Genomic DNA, 21,024 nt, shown 5'->3' with positions numbered 1-21,024 from the left:
GACCCCATCCAACCTGGCCTTAAACACTGCCAGGGATACAGCATTCACCACTTCCCTGGGCAACCTGTGCCAGTGCCTCACCACCCTCACAGGGAAAAACTTCTACCTTATATCTAACCTGAACTTCCCCTGTTTCAGTTTGAATCCATCACGCATTGTCCTAACTAGGAGGTTATCTCCTGAGTTAGATATCCCTACAGTCCCTGATGAAGAGCCCCTCTCCAGCATCCTTGTAGCCCCCTTCAGACACTGGGAGCTGCTCTGAGGTCTCCACGCAGCTTCTCTTCTCCAGGCTGAACAGCCCCAGTGTTCTCAGCCTGGCTCCATACGGGAGCCCCTCATGGCCTCCTCTGGATTTCCTCCAACAGCTTCATGTCCTTCTTATGTTGAGGACACCAGAACTCTACACAATACACGGGGCTGGAACTGGATGAGCTTTAAGGTCCCTTCCAACCCAAACCAGTCTGCGATTCTACAAAGATTCTACTCCATGGAGTTTCAAATGACTCAGCTTGAAAGACCTGAGCTGCTCTGCCATACTACATAAATTCACACAGAAACACCCAGATACTACTGCTACTAGTGCTACTTTCTTTTACCATCTGTTCAACTGAGAACTGCTCTATATAGCATCTCCACATAGGGTATTTTGCAAAACATGAACTAAACCTTTGATTATGCGCACACACAGTTCTTGTACACACAGTAAGTGAGAATCAAGTGCCACCCATCAATCCAACTACTGTAGACAGCTGAGCACACAGGAGGAGAGAAGGTGAACCACCTGCTTTTATGAAAGGAAGCAAAGTGTGAACAACAGTTCTTGAAACAGCAAGGATCAGTTCTGATACCTGTCTGTGTGATTTGTACAACATGAAGTGAGATAGGTCCCTTCTGCCTTGTAAATGCCTAATAAAAGACAGGCACTGAAGAATTTATAGCCCAAGCAGACAAGATCGATACAGTGCGAGATTCCCCTCTTGAAAAGCGAGGAGAACTAATTGCTGATATTACAGCCCAGAGCTAGGGCAGAAAAGCACAAGTGCTGGACAGGCGCTCCTCAGCAGCTATTCAGTTAGCCAGGAATCTCTGCTACTTTTCCTATACAAGAAGGATTTAAATCCAATTAGACTCCCCATTTAGTTGGCAATGTCCGTGTATTTACAGCACGCTTCTTAGTGTGGTATCTCAGCATCTGTTCCAGGAAATCTTCCTGAGCACAGCTAGGTCACACTGTGTCCAGCCAGGCAATTATTTTAGGAGTGGTTAGAGATTTCCACTTTTGCAAAAGTAGTTTCTTGGCAAGTAACAGTGCTCTGAGGAGACATCCCTCTTGATTAGAGCGTAGATCTTCACCCTGACACCCCTCAACTTTTATGGTTGGTTGGAAGTTCTGCAAGCACAGGAGAGAAAAACATTCCAACCTTTATCTGCTGAGAAATGAACATTTAGCTGCTACTGCCACCTTGCTTCTCAGGTGGACACAGAAGTGTATTGGTCATCTAGATACCACCTGATCCTTTGCCTTGCTTGGGGTGAAACGATGACTCTGCAGTATTTGATCCTGGCTTCCTCCAGCCAGCCATTCCTTCCTTCCCACTTACCACACCAACTCGGATGTGGTGCATGCGTGTAACACATGAAGTCTTTTTCAGTCAAGTATCTGGACTAACAAACCTTTTCCAGTCAAGTGTCTGGTACTTAAAGCTAATCCAGCTCATATAGACTGGAATGGGTTTAAAGAACAAGCAGTTAAACAACCGTCTCTCAACCAAACATCTCAGGCAGGAGATCCTGGATAAGAGGCCTTAATCTCTTCAGCCAACACATCTGCAGCTAGAGAAAGCAGTGTGAATAAACCTACCAGGTACTCTCCCTCACTCCTGTTTCCTTCCTCTGCTAAACGAAATTTCCATGAGTCCATTAGTGCAGAATCCTCTCACAAGCATCAGTTTAACTGTGCCACTTTGTACGCCATAGGGAAACTTGTGACTAAGTCAGCTCTTCCCTATGTACACATAAAGACCTTGCAGACAGGCAGCATCCTCTCCCCAAACCATGAGCTGGTTTGTTCCAAACTCGGGGCTCTACCCATAACTTTTGCTCTTATTGTAAGCCTAATGCCTATAAAATGCAGATAATTTCCCATGTGCAGCTGCCGAAGGTGTTGAGCTGGCAGAGCAGGAAATATATGTGTTGTTTATTTGCAAAGAAGGTACAGCAGGAGCATCACCGGTCCCAGCTTCCTCAGGCTGTGCCTGCCAATGTATTGTACCTCATCCATGTCTGGGCTAAATTCCAGCCAGTGATGGCAGAATGAATGGGGCTGCATCCTATTATCAGTCCTTGGAGCCATACAATCCCCTCAGTTTACGGGCTGTAAAATATGTACTTCTGCCTAGTGGCTTCCTAAGGCGAGCACCTTCTGCACTGGACTTCGTAGAGCTTTGCCAAGGTACATGCTGAGTGCAGGGGATGCCACAGTGGGGCTACTGAAGGGACATAACACAGACAACTCCTCTGTAAATAGGCCTGCAAGGGAAATGGATTTCCTGGCATTATTGCTGTGCATTAGATGTGAATGAGAAGTGGACTTTTAATTTATTTTTTTTCTCATTTTATAATTTGTCCTATTTTATTTTGTCTTCTCCCTACAGGCCCTTGTCCCAAGCCCCTCTCCACGTTTCCTGCAGCCCCTTTAGGCACTGGAGCTGCTCTAAGGTCTCCCCTTCAGGAGCCTTCTCTTCTCCAGGCTGCCCCAGCCCAGCTCTCTCAGCCTGGCTCCAGGGCAGAGCTGCTCCAGCCCTCGCAGCATCACTATTTCCTAAAAGTGGGGGCCAGAGGTCCCATGTAAAATCCAGGCTCGCGTTCAGCAAACATCCTACACACTGACACAAGCAGCTGTTACTGATCTAATATATACACTGATACTTTAACAGACAGGCCAGAGAAACAGAGATGAATTAAGAGGCCATGGTCACACATAAAGCAGCTGATGGAAGCAGGGCTGTATCAAAGTCTCCTGACTGCTAATCCCATAGCCCAGCACTAACACCTGCTTCCCTGATTTGGGACTCCAGCCTCAGAGCGAAACATCTTCTGCACACAGCAAACACTGTGGATTCAAGGTGATAGCCAATTAATTTCCATGCTTCCCAATCAGGGTTCAAGCACCGAAAGTCAAAACAGTCCAGCTCCTCCTTTCTATACCAAGTGGCATCGGGAAGGCTTCATAAATAAGATTCTCCAGCTTCCCAGTTTCCATACCTATTCATTTCCAAGGAAGCTGCCACCCACAAGTAAGTATCAGTTCCCCTTTTTAAAATTAAGGACTTCCTTCTCTCCATTAAAAACAAAAAACTCAAGCAAACATAAATGACAGCAGGGGAAGGGATCACCTGCAGCACAGCTGCACACACCAAGCTGGCCATTAATGTCAAGAAATCACAAGGAAAGCTGGAAGCATATTTCTGTGAATGGGAAACCTATACTCAGGCACAGCGAGCAGAGAACTGGCTGACACAGCAGCCACAGTCAATGTAATGGGTCACCCATACAGGCTCCTTAATCTCAAATCCAAAGATAGAATTGCTTCATCCAGTTCCTGCTGCATTTCCTTTTCATTCCAGGAAGCATCAAGCCCACTCCATTTCTTTTCCTGACCTTACCTCCTCCACTTCTTTAAGAGTGCTTTGTTTGTTGGGATTTTTAAACCTTTCTTTAATATGCAATACTGAAATACACCTGCTATTTAAAAAGTACAGTGAATTCTGAAATTAAACCTAAGAGCAGTCGTTATGAAACAGCAAATAATGGCTACTGATTTATTAGATTGCTGTAGTTTGAGATTACACACTGTTATAAACAACAGATTCTTTTACTTTCCTTCCTCCATCACAGCTCTGATGGGTTTCGTTAGTGCAAGAAATCTCAATGTGCAAAGAAAAATATCCCCATGTACATTTACAGTCTGCGCATCTTTCACTGCAAGCTGCAGGTAGCTTTTCCTGCTCTGGTGTCCCAATGCTGCCTGCAGCTCCTCTGCACAGCATGGAGTGCGCTTCACTGGGGCTGGTTTGGGAGTGAATTCCAAACACTCTGGTTACAAAATCCCACGGGAAGAGGACTGCAATGCTCTTGGCACCTGTAACTCCAAGTAAAAGGTTTGCTTTTTTGACCTTGCTTGACAAAGATAGTAAAAAGACAGAAAAATACCCCAAAGCAATGACAAAAGCATGAACAGAAAACACTTTTCTAAGTACACAGAACCCTAGAATGATTTGTATTTGAAGGAACCTTAAAGCTCATCCAGTTCTAACACCCTGCTGTGAGCAGGGACACCTTCCACTTGAGCAGGCTGCTCCAAGACCCATCCAACCTGGCCTTGAACACTGCAACAAGTAACCACACAACAGAGCTGTCAGTGATCCTAATTAATACAGCATTTAAATGCACTCAAACACTGCAATAAGAAGAATGATTAAAGCTGGACAGAAATACTCAGATTCTCTCAGAGCTCTCACTCTGGGTACAGATTAAAGAAAAATACCAGCCTACCAGGATGATTGATTACAATTTCATTTGGTAATGAAAATTCTTCTAATACCTCTGTTTTGCCAAGGAGTGCGCAGTTTCTCTTCTGAAAGGCCAGTTCCTGTTCAGAATACGGAGAAAGCAGGAGAGAGGAAGCTAACATCTGTTTAATTTATCAGACTGCTGCCTGCAATAGCCTTACAACCAGTCATATTTTAAGTGAGTTAACTTCAGAAAATGCCAAGAAGTTTGGTTAGCATGCTGTTTATCTGCTACCAGGACACAGCACCCGGGTTATCTATCTAGCACTGTACCCCCCCCCCCCCCCCCCCCACCAGAAGATGCTAAGATGACACTGCAGCACTGAAAGAAACACCAAAGTTACAGAGAAACTGTTTCTCTCTGTATTTTACAGGAGATGGATTCGACTGACTCCAGTCTCATCATTTAAGCCACTATTCACATTCCTTGGATGAAGTATAAGATTATTTAAAGCTTTAATGTTGTCATTATTTCTTCCCTGCAAGGGTAGGAGGAGCTGGCACAGAAGCTGTGGCTGCCCGTGGAAATGTCCAAGGCCAGGTTGGATGGGGCTTGGAGCAACCTGAATTTTGGCTTGGAAGGGACCTCAAAGCTGATCCAGCTCCAACCCCTGCCATGGGCAGGGACACCTTCCACTGGAGCAGCTTGCTCCAAGCCCCATCCAACCTGCTAAATGGGCAGCACCAGTGTTGAGTCCAAGTTACAGAGACTCAGCTTCTTCACCTGCGCTCTCTCCAGCTTCCCTAGGAAAAGGCTGTGCTAATTTAGCCAAGATTGATCCACTCAACTTTTCACTTTTGCCACCTGAAATATTAGCAGCCACAGAAAGATTTCCAAGGCATCTGATTCCTCATCAAAGATATCATATTCTGCAGTAACCTTCAAAGCATTAGGGAGCATTTCTGAGAGGTGGTGGTGAGGCACCAACTCCAGGACAGGGCACAGAGATTTAATGCTGTGCAGCCACTGAAAACATGGGGAGGCAATTACAGCTCCTGCAAATTAGACTGAGAACATCAATAGATCAAGGCAGTGATCCAGCAAAGCACTTAAGCACGTGCTTAACTTTAAGAGATCACTCCTCCTCCCAGGCCTGAGTCTGCACCATTTTAAACAAACAGCAAAAATCCCACCAAAGGAAAGTTCTCTGTACTGGTCACACACGAGACAATTCCCAGATTTACAGTAAAGAAAGCTTGTCAAAAGAGTCGCAAAGTTGCTTTACGGTTTAGCCTCTAAATCCCTCACCCATAAGAGGAATCAATAGAAAACTCCTGACCACGGCAGCAGATCAAATGACTACAGTAACTGCAAGAAAAAGTGTTTCTAATTGACAGAGGGCACTTCTAGAGCAGTAAAGTGACTCTTAAACAAGAGAGAGATGTGTGGTATTAAAAACAGTGCTCTGGCTTTGCATGTGTGCACTTCTGCTGAAGAGAAAGTGTTCCAAGTTAAGATTCATAAATCATTTCGTAAATTCTGAGTGTGCCACTGTCTCCCTGTGTCTGTTTTAATGCATGACTGATGGTTTCTGAGAATTTAAGCATTTTGGAATGTAATTTCTTGGAGCCAACAATTTATACACGGGACCAGCACTAAAAGCAGGCAGACAAATTATAAATAGCACAAACCTAAGCAATTGGATCTTCTTAAGGGGAAAGGGTGGGGAGGGAAAAGGTGTTGATCCTGAATTTCAGTGAGGTCTAAATTCCAATTCAGCCATACTCAAATTCCAGCCCCATTTTTCCAATTCTGTCCTTCTCTATTCATACATTTTCCGTGTGAAGATTCCATTTTGAAGCATTTTCTGTGATTCAGAACTGCTCAACATGATTTATTACAGGTATCTCTGATGACCAATTGCCCATCATTATGCACTGCCATCGTTCCTTTGAGCAGTGGCAACATGCAATTTGTTGCCTTAGTTGTGCTCTTGCAACCAAATCAGGGAACAAAAGAAAAGTGAGCAAGTCTGGAATTAATTCCTTAAGATGAAGAAACCTTTTGTAACATCAACACCTCAGTGGAGGTTCCCTTCACACAACCACTCCCAGGATGAATACATCAAGCAGAATTCTGGCCCATAGTGTCCCTGTGCTCAATGGAGCTGGCCAGTATTCTGTCAGAAGAGCTTTCTTCTACAGAGCAGCAATAAAAGCCAAAGCAAATACACTTCTTTCATTGAAATCATGCAAGAAATTAATTCAGAGGAAAATTAGTACTTTAAATCATTCAAAGCATCAGAACAGTCAAGTCAAAGGGCACTCATTTCATCTTATAACAAAACTGGTAAGGTCAAAAGTTCCAAGTGAGTTATAACCATTCTGAAAACTCTCTTTAAAAGCAGACCCAATTTTGGAGATGCTCCAATTAATGCAGAAGGAGTTATTTTTCTAGTGTAATATGCTGCCATCGCCCCCACCTCCCAAAACCATGAGAGAAGGTTTAAGTGTAGGCACTACAGAATTAAGGCCTAATTAAGTTTATTTCAAACAGGAGAGGTGAAAACTCTCCAGCATGTACCTTGGGTTAAAATAGGATCAACAGCTTTGCAAAGTCAGTAAGAAATTCTTGGCAAGACAGTTCCAACAGCCAAGAGTCCTTCTCCTGCCAGCCATCCCTCCCCGGTTCTCTCAAACAACTGCTTCATTAAACTGAAATGACAGTACTGAATGGCATTTTAAAGAAAGAAAATGTTTTCAGTCTATATATCCAGAACATAAAAGCAGAACACACACACGTACCCCCCTCCTGAATGAGCCTCTCCTTTGGCAAGCAGTCAACAGCAGGATGTGCAGGTAGGTCGAGGAGCAGAACATCCTCTCTGGAAGCCACCCAGTTCGTTACAGACGTAGGTGCAGCATCCACGTGAGACCAGTGGGCTGGAACATTTTGCTGGCACCAGCCAATTCCTAATTGCTACTGGGCTCTTCATCAATGTGCTACTGCCACCAGCAAAAGATAACTTCATCCATGTCCTTGTCAAACTGCATATATATATTCAGGATATATAAAATGCACACATACATACAGACTTGATTTTCTCCTTGGAGAATTTATGTACCATTACATTCCATTATATTTTTGTTTGAGCTGAACATTTAAATGATGTTGAATCAGTGATCACTAAACCAAGCCCCTTTTTATTCAGCAAGGTTGGGATCTTTGACCCACAAATGCCTCTAACTAGAAGGCAAATTCTTTTATAATCATGATAAATTATTACTTTTCCTCCTTGACTTTTAACTAAATATTTGGAGTCAGCAGCTGCCAAATCACGACTCCCACACCAGCTCCAAGTTCTGAGTTCTATAAGTGACATTCTGTCTTCCATCTTCCCAATGTGAGAAGCCAAACACCCTGAAAATGAAACACGTTCATTATTATGCCTACTTGTGATTGAAGAAATGGCTTTGTTATTTCATTTTCTGTCCAGAAGGGGATGATCAATTGAACGCATCAATTCATGACAACACTGTAATGCATTTTTGAAACGTAGCTGATATTCCCAAACAAACACTTTTCAATTTGTAAATTTTCTGCAAAATACTTTCCTTCAGCTATTCATTAATCAAAGGAAACCGCAGCAGAAGTTTGCTGTGGTGCCATTTTTAACAGCTTCACACATCCTCAGGGGTTTTTTTTTTAGGCAAAGAAACTTCACCTGCAATGACAGCACACACTGGAATGCCAGTGAGACATCAGAGAGAATCTGATATAGCCTACGGGGCTTGATGGCAAAGCTCGTGCTCTCCAAGGTCCCACTGGGACTCTGGGTCACATCAGCTGTGGGAGTATCTGCTTCACACTGCAGTAAAATGATGCCAGTCTGCTCAGTGATGGCAACTTCTCACCATCAATCTCACTTTGTGCTGCAGCTCAAGCCAGAAGCCCTGCTCTTGGTGGGAGCAGGTGACCAGGTAATTCTTGTCCTCATGCAAGGCCACAGACCTTAGAGATGCTGAATTTCAGGCTCTGATTCTCCCAATGAGAAGCCATGCCCTTTAGCACTTGAAGCATTGCATGATTAGCTTACAGAACACAAGGGTCTACAACAACATCTGAGGTCAGGGAGAGCAGCCTCCACTAAAGCGCTAACAACCTGAAAGGTGCTAAAACCTCATCGTGTCAATGTAAAAACAAACCCTGCGGTTCAGTGCCAACCTCCCTGGGAGCAGGATACAGTACACAAGTGAGGTATTATTCTTGTCTAGACCTACACTGCAGGATTTCAGTGACTCCAATTTCTGGTTAGACACGTTCAAGATGGTTAAAGATGATGCCTGCATAAGCATCTCTTAGGCACAAACAGCAAGTACACAACTACCTCCCATTAACTTCCCAGGGAAAGAAAATACAGAGATTCCATAGGTGCTGCCCAAGCTAGTCTAACTTTCTGAGATAAGGTAACACAAGCATAAAAGGAATGGTGTAAGGTATACAGAAATTTTAGCATACAAATGAGGAAAATGCAGTTTCTTCTTCCAACTCTTATTTAGGAAATCCCATGGTATTACCAAGCCATTATTAAAAAGGCTGCAGGAAAAGGAGGGAAGGAAAGACAGGAAAAGTCACTTTGACAAATTAAATATTCAGTGGGGAGAGAAACCACATGAAGGGATTAATTTCTTTACACTGGATAAGCAGTGACAAATACCTCAACATGTCACTGTCTTCTTTCCACTTTGCTGCACATGTAGATGATAGGTTAACTTGCATAGGACAATTTTCTCTTCCACCATTCTTTTCATGGGCTTTCTTATTGTGGGGCATTTGGAGTCTCCTACTGCAAAACCACCAACAGCTTAGCACATGCTGTCTGCTCAGTGATCACCACCTCAGGGTTTTAACTACAGACATATGTATCCGTAAACCTCTGGCTTCATAAAAAACACAGCACCAACAGCTTAGTTGCAAAATAAGAGCTAACCTGCCTAGTGAGAAAGGTCAACTGAGAAGACAAGGAAACTGGGATGTTCTAGTAGCTGGTTAAAATACTTCAGTGCAGTTGTTCTCTGCACAGTAAAGATGATCTGGGTGTTAATTCCAGTTACGTGTGACTAAGAAACCTGGGAAATGAAATCCCGTGGAAATAATTATAACTCTTAGAAAAAACCCAAACTGTAGACAGCAAAACAAAGCACTTCACCTCCTAAATGAGTCAGAGTGTCATTTAAGTGCAGAACAACCTATTAATCTTAACTCTAAGTGTAAGAAATAATGCCAAACCTGTTTGCTTCGTTAATAAAAATCTAGAGCTGCAGAGAAAATACTTGTCACCTGCTCCTGCAGTTTTTTTGAGAACTTATAGGTAAATTGTAATTGTAGAACATGCATCTGATCATCTTAACCTGCATGTATCAGTGTTTTTCATACCTGAAAACACTCTTAAACACTACTGAAGTCAGCCCAATGCTTGTGGTGCAGAATATCCCCAAGACTCCCAGAATGATCCAGTAGAGAAACTAGAAGCAAGAAGGAGCAACTAACCAGTGGGATGGCTTACAACCAGCTTGCCATGGATTTCCAAACACTGCTCTGCTTGGTAAGGCATAGATTCACAGGTGAATATGCTTGTTTTCCAAAACAACCAAGTACAGTAAGTACATACCTAAGTCATATTCATTCTCCAGAAGTGTTACCAACTTGCAGGGAATACTAAGTACTTAAAGCAAGTATAAAAATAGGAATTCTACTCCTCTGAAAACTGTACTCCTAGCTCTATCTGTAAAGAAACCCATATATCTGTAATGTAGGACAGAAGGTAAAATCAGTCATGACTGATTTACCTTCAGTCCAGACTAAACATGTCTGGACCAAACCACCCCTTTCAGCATCCTTTAACTAGGACAATTTCAAAACACAGACACTGTTGGACTCTGTTAGTTTAACATCTTCAAGCTAATATTCTGCTTTTCTTCAAAGCAGCTCCTGCCTTTCGTAGGGAGTTTTATAGCGTCCATCATAAATCAGGTGTTTGTCAGAGCTCATGACATTTAGTGATATAACAGACAGAAGGATGGAGCAGGGAGGGAGCACTGGCCTCACTCAGGTGCCCAAGGGAAGAAAGATTTATATGGATAAACAGACAGCTTCAGACAGACAGCCATGTGCCTCCAATTCTGTCATACAGCGCTTAGTGCTGCAGATGGGGCTCCTCCAATTCTCACTTGGGATTAGGTATGCATGGCAGCGAGTAAGAAATGCAGTGTGAAGAGCCAAGTGACTGAAAAGGAGAATATTATAATCAGTTATGAGAAATGGATCTTTTCTGGGAAAGACCTGAGAAAGGGCAAAACTAGATTAAAGAAAGGGAAAAAGGGGGGGGGGGGGGGGGCGGGGGAAGAAACATTCCCCAGTTCCCTTTTCACCTGAGGAACGGTTTCAAATCAAACATAGCTATTTGCTCAAACCAAATTAAATACAAGCTTTAATAAAGTTGGACAGAAAGCTTATATCCCACTACCAGCCTCCTGCACCACACACTGTTTACACTTCACAACACCCCAAGTTGTAAAGAAATATTTATAATCCCTTTCAGCGTGGAAAACAGTGTTACTAAGACATAAATTGCCTTGTCTGAAGTTAGGAAAAGCAAACTGGGAGAGAGAGGGGAACATGATCTGTGTTTCTCTCAGCTGAGCTGGTGTGAAAACAGCTCTGGGTTTATTTTTGACTCTGACACTTTCCACACACCCAAGTTTCAACAATCAAACTTTTGGGTTTCTAAGGGTTTCTTCCAAGGACAAAATACAGGCTCCATCCTTTGTTCCAAAAGGATTCAAGGGGAATGTATCAATGAGCACTGTAACTGAGCCCCTGGCAGCTATCAAAGCTCCAAGCTGCTTTTCCACAGCTTTCCCTTCATCTTGTCTGCTGTCTTGTCTTCACCTGGCTTTCACCCCCGCTAATGGAAAGGAACATGATAACAACCAGCAGATAAATCAAGATATGACAACGACCTTCTGAAAAGACACTGCATCCAATTAAAACTCGGATTTTGCTGTACTAATTGTTCCCATTATGTTAATACCATAATTGCTGCCATTTTCTTACATAATCTTCTTACTCCTAACAAAAAAGGAGAGCAATGGTAGGAAGCTTGAGCATGCCATACGAAGCTTTCAAGGCAGAGAATAGGAGGTACAGTTAATTTGTGAGCAGATTTTGCTACACTACTATGGAATAACTCATTACTTCTTCATTAAGTTTAGGAAGCCAAGCTTTTAAATCATAATTAAACAATACTCTCCCCCTTCCCCCCGCCCAAAAAAAAAGGTCTGTCAAGAATGTACCTTCTGAATAGACACTGTAATGAAGTTTTCTGCAATAGAATTGCTAATGGATTAGTAATTGCGTAGTTTGCTTAATAGAAGAGTACTTATTATGAATAGAATTGCTAACAGTACATGGTTTGGGGGACAAAAAGTCTAGTTAATGATGTCTTACTTTCAGAACTGACATACAGAAGGTGGTACATTGCACAATCCTGCTGAGAGCATCTATCCCCTGTCCTTCTGTTCTCCTACCTTAGCACTTGCATGCTCTGTAATTGGACAGTAAGATCATTTGCACGTGGATGAGCTATTCAGGAGCTTAAAATGTTATTAACTAATAGGAAAGGAAATAACCCTCTTCGATTCACAGGATGCCAGAGAAGCTGGGATAGAGGGGACATGTTGTACACAATGCAGAGGAAGGCAGTATCGGAAGTCCCTGTCAGTGATGCTTCTTAACTGTTCCTTCTACACTATGTTCTCACGCTGCTTAATGCTACAGGGTTGTGCCAGTGTGCAGTTGCAGTGAATTTTCACATTCTGGGTCAGTACAATAAATACACTGTACTCCAGTAAATACACTGGAGAGCCATTTCCCAGTGGAATGTCAGCTACCTCAGCCAGTATGCCTGGTTTAGTTGAAAAGATCCTTTCCCAGTAGCCAGGCATGTGTCTTACACATCCCCCCTGTATCAGGCAGCTTGTGACAGAGTTTCACCTTCATATACTCCACAGGAGGGAGAAAGAAAAAAAGCAATGGGGGACCATTGGGACCAAATGGGGGACACCAATGGCACTGCTTGAGAAGGATTAAATGGCACCTGAATTCATGATGGTACCGAAGCATGTTCTCTGGAAAGGAACAGTTAACAGAAATGTCTCAAAGCTGTTTCCAAAGTCAACTGGAACTCCCCAATAATTTCATAAGTTCTCTCCTTACCCCCAGAATTTAGCTAAACCATGGCAGGTATGGATAGTGAAAATAAAGACAGTAACCATTGCCTTGAATAAGCCGGATAACAGCTAAATAAATGGAGATGTTCCTCCTGGAATCAACTTTCCAGCTGTGATGCTTATGAAACATAACTGCAAAGACTTGTAAACTGTGTAAATAATGAGTGAGCCACTGTTAAGGCAGCCTAAATGAATTAGCTGTCCTGTGGTTCCCACTGCAAGACCATTGATAGAGAGGATCTGATTGTGGTCTACTCTAAGGTTGATTTAGATCATTCTGGCAGTGTAAAGGGGAATTAAGAGAACATAAATGTGATCTATGTCCACTTTAAGAATCCCTTCCTGCCTCTGTGGTGAATAAAGTGAGCTTACTGTAAATAAGGCTGAGAGAAATGACATTCAGTTTGCTACTTAGGCAAGAGAATAAAGTTATTTAATCCTCAGGGTAAGAGGTCTGAAGCACAGTAATTTTAGCACCTGACCTGTGAAAGGAGAATGAATCCTCACGAGGTATTTGGACAGTAAACCCACCTCACTCCCTTCAGCCAAAGAGACGGGGAAAGCAGGTTTGGATTCCCTTCCTGGTTAGTGAATGGAAGCTGAGAAGCATAAGGGACATCACTACCAGAAAGAACTACACCATCATCAAACTTAACTTAATGATCAGAAAGTACCATCAGTGCACTGACAAGAAACAAAGTTCAACATATTGAAAGTTAAAAAAACCCAAATTTTCAAGGCAGGGTTTAATGATCCTCTCCATCAGCCCACACATAGAATTTAATTATTAAGGAGTCCAGCTCAAGATCCAACACCTCAGGTTCACTTGTTCCTTCAGGATTGGAGGGGTTTTCTATGATTCAAAGTCCCAGGGAACTCACCCTGGAGCATAAAATGATTTAAAACCCTCCTTCCACCTCCTATAATTCCCAGAAGCAAACTGAGGAAATATAAAATTAAGCAGATTTAAAGGGACAAGTCTGGAGGAGAAAATAGCAATGTCCTATTGGTGTCCTCTACCCTTTGCACTGGGCTCAACAGAAACTGCAGCAAATTCAATGCCCCAGTCACTTCTGTGTAGGCAGAGGGCAAACGGCATGTTTCCTTTCTGATGAAGTTCAGCTCATCTGTTCATCCAGGGATACAGGAGAGAATCATGAAAGTATCAACTACTTGAGATAAAAAACCTTAATGAAAAGCCTTAATGAGAAATGGTACCTCAGCCCTTGCTAGGAGTTATCCTACTATTTCCTTCAAACTCTATTTTAACACTTTATTTTTTGTTCCACAGTTTCCTTCAACTCCATCTGTCTATACCCACCTGCTTCCTTCTGGTTTCTATTCAGACTGTCACACCAGGGGATACACAGTACTTTGATATTCAGTATTTCAATAAACCTCTTGTCACTCGCTGACTACCTTCGGTCTGCCTTACGCAGGTTGTGCTGGTTCAGCTCTCTGCCTGCAGTGTTACAGGGTATGTTGACATGGTCTCTTTAACCTCAGCAACACCTTTATGAATGTTTTGCCAGCAATAACCACCATAGAGAAAGAGGATCCAAATATCCTGCATTTTGCAGGAACTCAGAGCAAAGAGCTGCAGGTGCGTTGTATCTTCCATGCTTTAAGACAACACATAGTTTCCTTCAAGAAACATTTCCTGACTCCAGGGAGACAAACACATGGAGAAGAAAGAAACCAATAGATGCCAGATTCCCACCTGATCAGCAGAACACAGCATATTCCAAGATGCTTTTAAACTTTTTAAATGAGGACCCAGCACATCAAGTGCACAAATGCCTCACATTCCTGATAAGCACCAAGGCAGGAGCTGTGGCTGTGTGGAAGGAAGAATAGCTGGGCAATCACTGAGCTTGCAGCTCCTGTACCAGCTTGTTTTCATCAAGGCAACCTGGTTTTCATTCCCACCTGCACTACATATTCATCTCCGAGATGCAAAGAGAGCAAAATAGAGCAGGTCACATATTTAGCAAATGACAGTAACTCCCTGAAGATGAGAAAAAGCAGCCTGTCTATCACCAGCCTCCTTTTGTGTTTGACTCTGAGGCACATTCTTCTGCAGAAAATAAAAGTAATGAAAGAGAGAACAGAGCCCGTAAACAACAAAAAGCAAATCTCACAGGCTAACAAACTTAACTAAAGTGCAAGGGGAAGCTGAGTGCCTGCCAGCTCTGTGTACTACAATGGGGTTCAGCACTCCTCCCAACACAGGCACTCACACGCCTCCACCATAAAGCACAGGAGAGGCAGACAGCGCACACACCGACAGCAAGAAACTTGCTATGCTTGTCCTAAAATGCTCTTAAAATCCTCATGTCCCCCCTTCAGGCTTCCTTCCCTCCCACAGATATGCAGGCTGCAACAATCACAATCACGTAAGCTTGACAACAGTCTATTATACTGAGTTGCCTTGCGTTTAATGCCTTAAATTTTCCCTACATGACATCACTTGTTACAACATGCACTACTACTACATGTAACATTAAGCTTGAGTTTAACATGCTTTGTGTCAGGGCAGAAAATCCTGGTTTTGCCTCTGACTTGAACCCAAGCACAGAGCAGATGACAATGTCTGTTTTCTTAAAGAGTTCTCCTGCTGCTGGGGTGGGCAGTTACACCACTACTTCGACTGTATTTACGAGCCATCTTTGTCTTGTCCGTACAGCACTTAATGGAAGGGGTTCATGGACTGTTACAGTGGATTCTGGATGTCACTGTCAAACATAACACTAATAAACTTAGTGACTAGATCACTGATCCATACCTCCTGCTCTCATCAGCTTCAGAATGTCAACACCACATACCATGACCAGGTCCACCGAGTATTTACTTCGGCTAACAGCATCTTATACAACAACGCTCTTCAAACCCGAGTCCCAGCATGAGGCTTTATAAAGGAATTATTACAGAGGATGCTATTACACTGAATTCACCTATCACACTACAGTCAATCAGCTACATTACACATATTAGAAAGTCCCCATTGGTGCACGGAGATTTTGTACACTAGAACAAGAATAATAATGAAGACCCATTTTTAAAGCAGTTTTCCACAATATTAAGGCATTGGAGCAAGGATTATGAAATACAGAGTGGTAGTTGAAAAGTAAAAAAAGCGGAGATCTCAATCAAGACACAGAGGTGTCTCTCATTTCCATCTTTTAAGAAGAAAAGCCACCTGAATGAGGATGAACATATGGATATAAGGCAGCACTGGAAGACAGTAATGAATAGCCTCAAAATTAAAAGCACAAGAAAGCAGAAAAATCTTGTCGCACTGATTGCAAGTGACCACATCATAGTGGAAACAGTCTTGTGGTGTATGAGAAGCAGTCAAATAGAAGCCTATGATAAACTGGAAGTGTATGGCTGCAGACAGCTGATTTTCTTCCACCAGCGCACTTTTTGAAGTTATGCAGTTGTGTTATGGCGGTGTGCATTTCATTTGCTACAGTTTCCCCATTACTTTCAGTTGTTTGTGTTACATCTCACAATTAGGCAACATGTAATGCAACCAGACATTTAACTGTGCAAAACTGAAAATGCAAACAGCAGAACCAACGTTGTTGAGGAGGCAAGCATGAAATGCAAAAGCTTGGCTGTAGCCCCAGACTCACCAATGGAACACTGGTATTATCACCACGAGGTCAAATTTCAGAAGCTGTAGCTGAAGTGACATTAATCCTTTCCAAATGAGCATGTCCAACACTGCAAAATGCACCTTATACCCGCATTCCAGCTCTGTGCAACCCTATCTCCCTGTTGCTGATGTTCTATTTGTGTACAAGAAACAGATCGCTAAGAGAGAGAACTTCTGTTTCTGCAAATCAAATTCAGATTAAATCCCCAATTGTAACATGAACAAGAGGTTAAATCCAAGTGCAAAGTGCAGAAATGGGATTTTCATTTCACCATTCTGTTAAGATATACAGAATCACAGAATCATGGCATAGTTTGGGTTGGAAGGGAGCTTAAAGCTCATCCAGTTCCAACCCCTGCCATGGGCAGGGACACCTTCCACTGGAGCAGCTTGCTCCAAGCCCCTGTGTCCAACCTGGCCTTGAGCACTGCCAGGGATGGGGCAGCCACAGCTTCTCTGGGCACCCTGTGCCAGCGCCTCAGCACCCTCACAGGGAAGAGCTTCTGCCTAAGAGCTCATCTCAGTCTCCCCTCTGGCAGGTTAAAGCCATTCCCCTTGGCCTGTCCCTATAGGCCCTTGTGCAAAGCCCCTCTCCAGGTTTCCTGGAGCCCCTTTAGACACTGGAGCTGCTCTGAGGTCTCCCCTTATCATATTCTTACTTAAGGCTCCAAACACAGTTCTATTAGAACCAAGCATCAGGCACAGCAGACAACTTAACCTGAAGCTAAATGGTACCCCTTCACTGACACAAGTTTATGGCTATGGAGGACATGGCCTATGCCATGATCCCACTACCCTGTTGTTCTATTTTAATGGCACCACCTGCCATCATTATTGATAAATAAACACAGTAATTCAGATTCAGTCTGCATTACCTTCAGCAACCCCTGGTCCTCACCTTTGCACTCTTTGGCAGCTTGAAATATAACTTGTATAATAGAAGATTATTCACTGGGCAGAATCTTGCCTATCATGTGAATTCCCATGTGACAACACATTAGTCTACTGTAATGGTTGAGACTAATTTTATATTTAATGGTGTAATATTTTACATTTAATCTTTGAAAGCAAACACCACCAATAAAGACTAAGTCAAAAGCAGACAGTCATCCCCTCAATAGCCTTCCCTCCTAACTGCAAACAATAAATCAGTTCATGTAAGTACTTTTAAGCCATAAAACTGCAAATAAGGCATTCTGTACTGAAAATTGATTTCTATTGAGAACTATACCTCCATGCAACTTAATTTGTAACTGACATGGACTGCCAACAGGCCTTGATAAAAGAGATGACAGTAGCTAATCTGCCTGCATATTGGTAGTCTTGCATCTGCAATATAAATGGAACTTTGGGGTGTTCTTTTCCTAAATGCAAAGCACCTAAATCAGAAAGCTATTTGTGCAGGATTGGAGCGCACGTTAAAGTGCTATTGCAATACATCTCTGGAGTTCAGCTACGGGGTACTTTAATTTTTCTTTTCATTTCTTTTTAACAGTTATTACAGCAGGGTATGATCACACATTAGGAAGGTGAGATTTAGTATTTCCCAGGAATGGGAGCAGACCTGCACACAGAGCACTTGTACTGTGATAATGCCAAATAATATCTTTGCCTGATGCTAAGATACACTAAAAATAAAAGCTCTGCATTCATGCACTACAGCAGTGATGAAAAGGAGCCCCAGAGAGCATCTTATTCCTGCCGTATGGATTATCAAGCTGCCAAGAAAGAACTACTGCAAACTAGTTTTATGCTGCTTGTTTGTGACTGATAAAATTTATGTTGTCACATAGGAAACACAGATTATTAATACTTCTATAGAGCAGCAGTTGTCATAATGCAACCAGCCTGCCTGTAAACTGAAATGGAAGTGAGATTGTGCTCTAGACTTGTACCTATGCTGGAGTTTCTGAACTCCAGCATAGGTTCAAGGTGTTAAGAGACCTGAATTTACTCATTACCAGACCTGGATTAGTGGTTACTTGTTTGCTTGTGTTTCTTGTCTTTAGTGAAGCAAACGGTTCAGTATCACCAGGAATGAGAACTGAGGACACCCATTCCTATTCTACGTCCTCAGGGAAAGAATGCAAGGAATAAAGCAATACTTGGATTCCTGAATCAATTACAGTACTCACACAGCTGAAGTTCTGATTCTTTTCTGAGTTAGATTTAAACTGCCCAGTCTTTTGCAAGAAAAAGTACTACATGGATTATTCTCAATGACTGGTGAAGGTACCAAACTTTTATCTGGAATTTTCACAGAATGAACCAGGTTGGAAAAGACCTTTAAACTCATCAAGGCCAACTGTTCCCCAGCACTGCCAAGGGCACCACTAACCCATGGTACTGACAGCCTCGACTACATGGTGTGTGAACACTTGCAGGGATGGTGACTCCAGCACTGCCCTGGACAGCCTGTCGCAATGCCTGAGCACCGTTTGGGGAAGGAATTGTCCCTCAGCTCCATCTAAACCTACCCTGGTGCAGCTTGAGGCCGTTTTCTCTTGTCCCAACCCTTGTTCCTTGGGAGCAGAGTCCAGCCCCTCCTGGTTCCATCCTCCTGTCAGGCAGTTGTAGGGAGCCATCAGGTCCCCTCTGAGCCTTCTCTTCTCCAGACTGAACCCCCCAGGTCCCTCAGCCGTTCCTCATCACACTTGTACTTCAGGCCCTGCACCAGCTCCATTGCCCTTCTCTGAACCTCCTCCAGCACTTCAATGTCTCTCTTGTAGTGAGAGACTCAGAGTCAGAACAATGAAGTTTTTGCCTCACCAGAAAGAATTGTATCACCAGCTTCAACATGATTTCCCCAGAGTGTATTGTGTGCCCAAGTACACTTCATGTAGGGACTTCTTCTGTTTTCCCTAAGCTGTAACTTTAATGCAAAGGTATTTTAAGCTAACTACACAAAAGGGACACGCACAGAACAAACACCCGTCACCGCTCTGCTGGCCCTTTTGCTGATGTGGGAACCTTACATGCCCATTAATACATTTATGCACTCTGTAAAGTTTATAAAGCAATCACTGAATATAATTAAAGGTATAATTTCTTCCAAGTGATTTTTTTTAAAGTAGGTCATCCTGTTGATTTAAGTAACTGAAATTGTGCCTGTGAATGTTTAATGAAAATAATGGTGTTGGTAACATGGAAGCGGAGACAATTTACTGCCTCATTCCCATTTCATGGGAGTTTCTTATTCTCAGTGACAAAGACAGTTTCTAAAGTTGTAATAAGATCGCTTCCTCTCCTCTTCCCTCCCCTCTACCCTTTTATTTTGTGAAGATTAAAAAGAATAAAAGGATCTGCTCATAAAACCTGAAGGATACAAGATTCACAGTTAAATGCCTCTAATCCTGCTCAGCTGCAGAGCAAGTATCAAATGGTCTCTTTCCCTTGCACTAACAACATCCTCAAGTCACCAGTTTCTAAAGCATAAGCCCTTCAGCAGCCCTAGAAGACAGTTTAGATCCCTATACATTGCATAGCGCAAACTTCAAAGCAAGTGTGTAAGTACAACAGTGGTAACGCAGTGGTGGCACCAAGCTTTGTTACCACCCTTAAACTCAACATTCCCATCAGCCACACAGGTAAGAACGACGTGAATACAGTGTGATCTCCTGGAACTTACACTGTAGGGAAGAAGAAATATTGAAAACCACAATCACTTTTGCACTCCTTCAGTTTATTTTACATACACAGAGACCCTAAATTTCCCCATACACTTTAAGCTGTGAAAAATCAGCATCACCTAAAAGATTTTCAATAAAGCAAATCTACAGTGATTTTTTTTTCCAAGAGAGCCATTAAACTTTTTGTTAAGCACAAGAACACTAAGCAGCACCTGCTGAATCACAGTTCAAGTGGCTTCCAGAGTTGCAGTGATTCACCTTGCAGAACTAAAGCTGGCAACAGCTCCCAGTTCCAAGGAGTCTGTCCTCTAGGCTGGGAAAAAGCTGGTGATGCTGATTTGTCCGTGGCAACAAACCCCTGAAAATGACTTCATTAATAACAGTTTGCTTTATGAGCCTTGATCCATGTTTTCATTGTTACAGTGATTTTATGAACATCTTTGGAAAGGGAAACAAACTCAGAATTCAGATTGAAATTACACTCATAAAATGCACAAAATTCTTCCACTGCAGCCACCAACCACCTCCTAAACTATCGTGACCTGAAGGGCATTTAATATTTAAAGATTGCAATGAGTAGAGAGGCTCATGTAACAGAAGATACAGACAAATTTCCAGACTGGAAAACCCCATCCACACAAGTTCAGACTTGCCGCCCTTTAAAGAGACTTTTCCTTCATTAACAAAGGAATCCAGAGTAAGAAAAGGTCATTTCAATGTCCTCCCTTGGTGGATAGTTTAGAAACTCACATCTCCTTTTTCCAGCCTTGCCTGACACCTGCTACCTCTTCAGATTCACTTCCTGGTCAACTGGGAATTTATTTACCCTTATTTCTAAAGCAATCGTCTGTGAGGCAGTGCAGGATGCTTCAAACACACACTGACAGTCCATCACCTCAACTCAGCTTTCAATGACTCTTTTTCACAC

At 42.8% G+C, this 21,024-nt stretch overlaps 1 protein-coding gene across 7 annotated transcripts in view; it reads right to left on the bottom strand.

The window, feature by feature from the left end:
* LRRTM4 (leucine rich repeat transmembrane neuronal 4) overlaps positions 1-21,024 on the bottom strand; it is a 489,302-nt gene that overhangs the window by 365,262 nt on the left and 103,016 nt on the right. Inside the window, exon 1 of one of the 7 annotated variants that reach the window (XR_010608128.1) lies at positions 9,952-9,984. The exons of the other annotated variants lie outside the window; for them this stretch is intronic. The gene's annotated coding sequence lies outside the window, so the exon portion shown is untranslated. Of the gene's footprint in view, positions 1-9,951; positions 9,985-21,024 lie in introns of those variants that run through there. 7 annotated transcript variants of the gene reach the window in all.

This window comes from Lathamus discolor, chromosome 22, assembly GCF_037157495.1.
Source record: "Lathamus discolor isolate bLatDis1 chromosome 22, bLatDis1.hap1, whole genome shotgun sequence".
In the NCBI taxonomy this organism is placed as follows: domain Eukaryota; kingdom Metazoa; phylum Chordata; class Aves; order Psittaciformes; family Psittacidae; genus Lathamus; species Lathamus discolor.
This window is presented reverse-complemented; position numbering and strand designations above follow the sequence as displayed.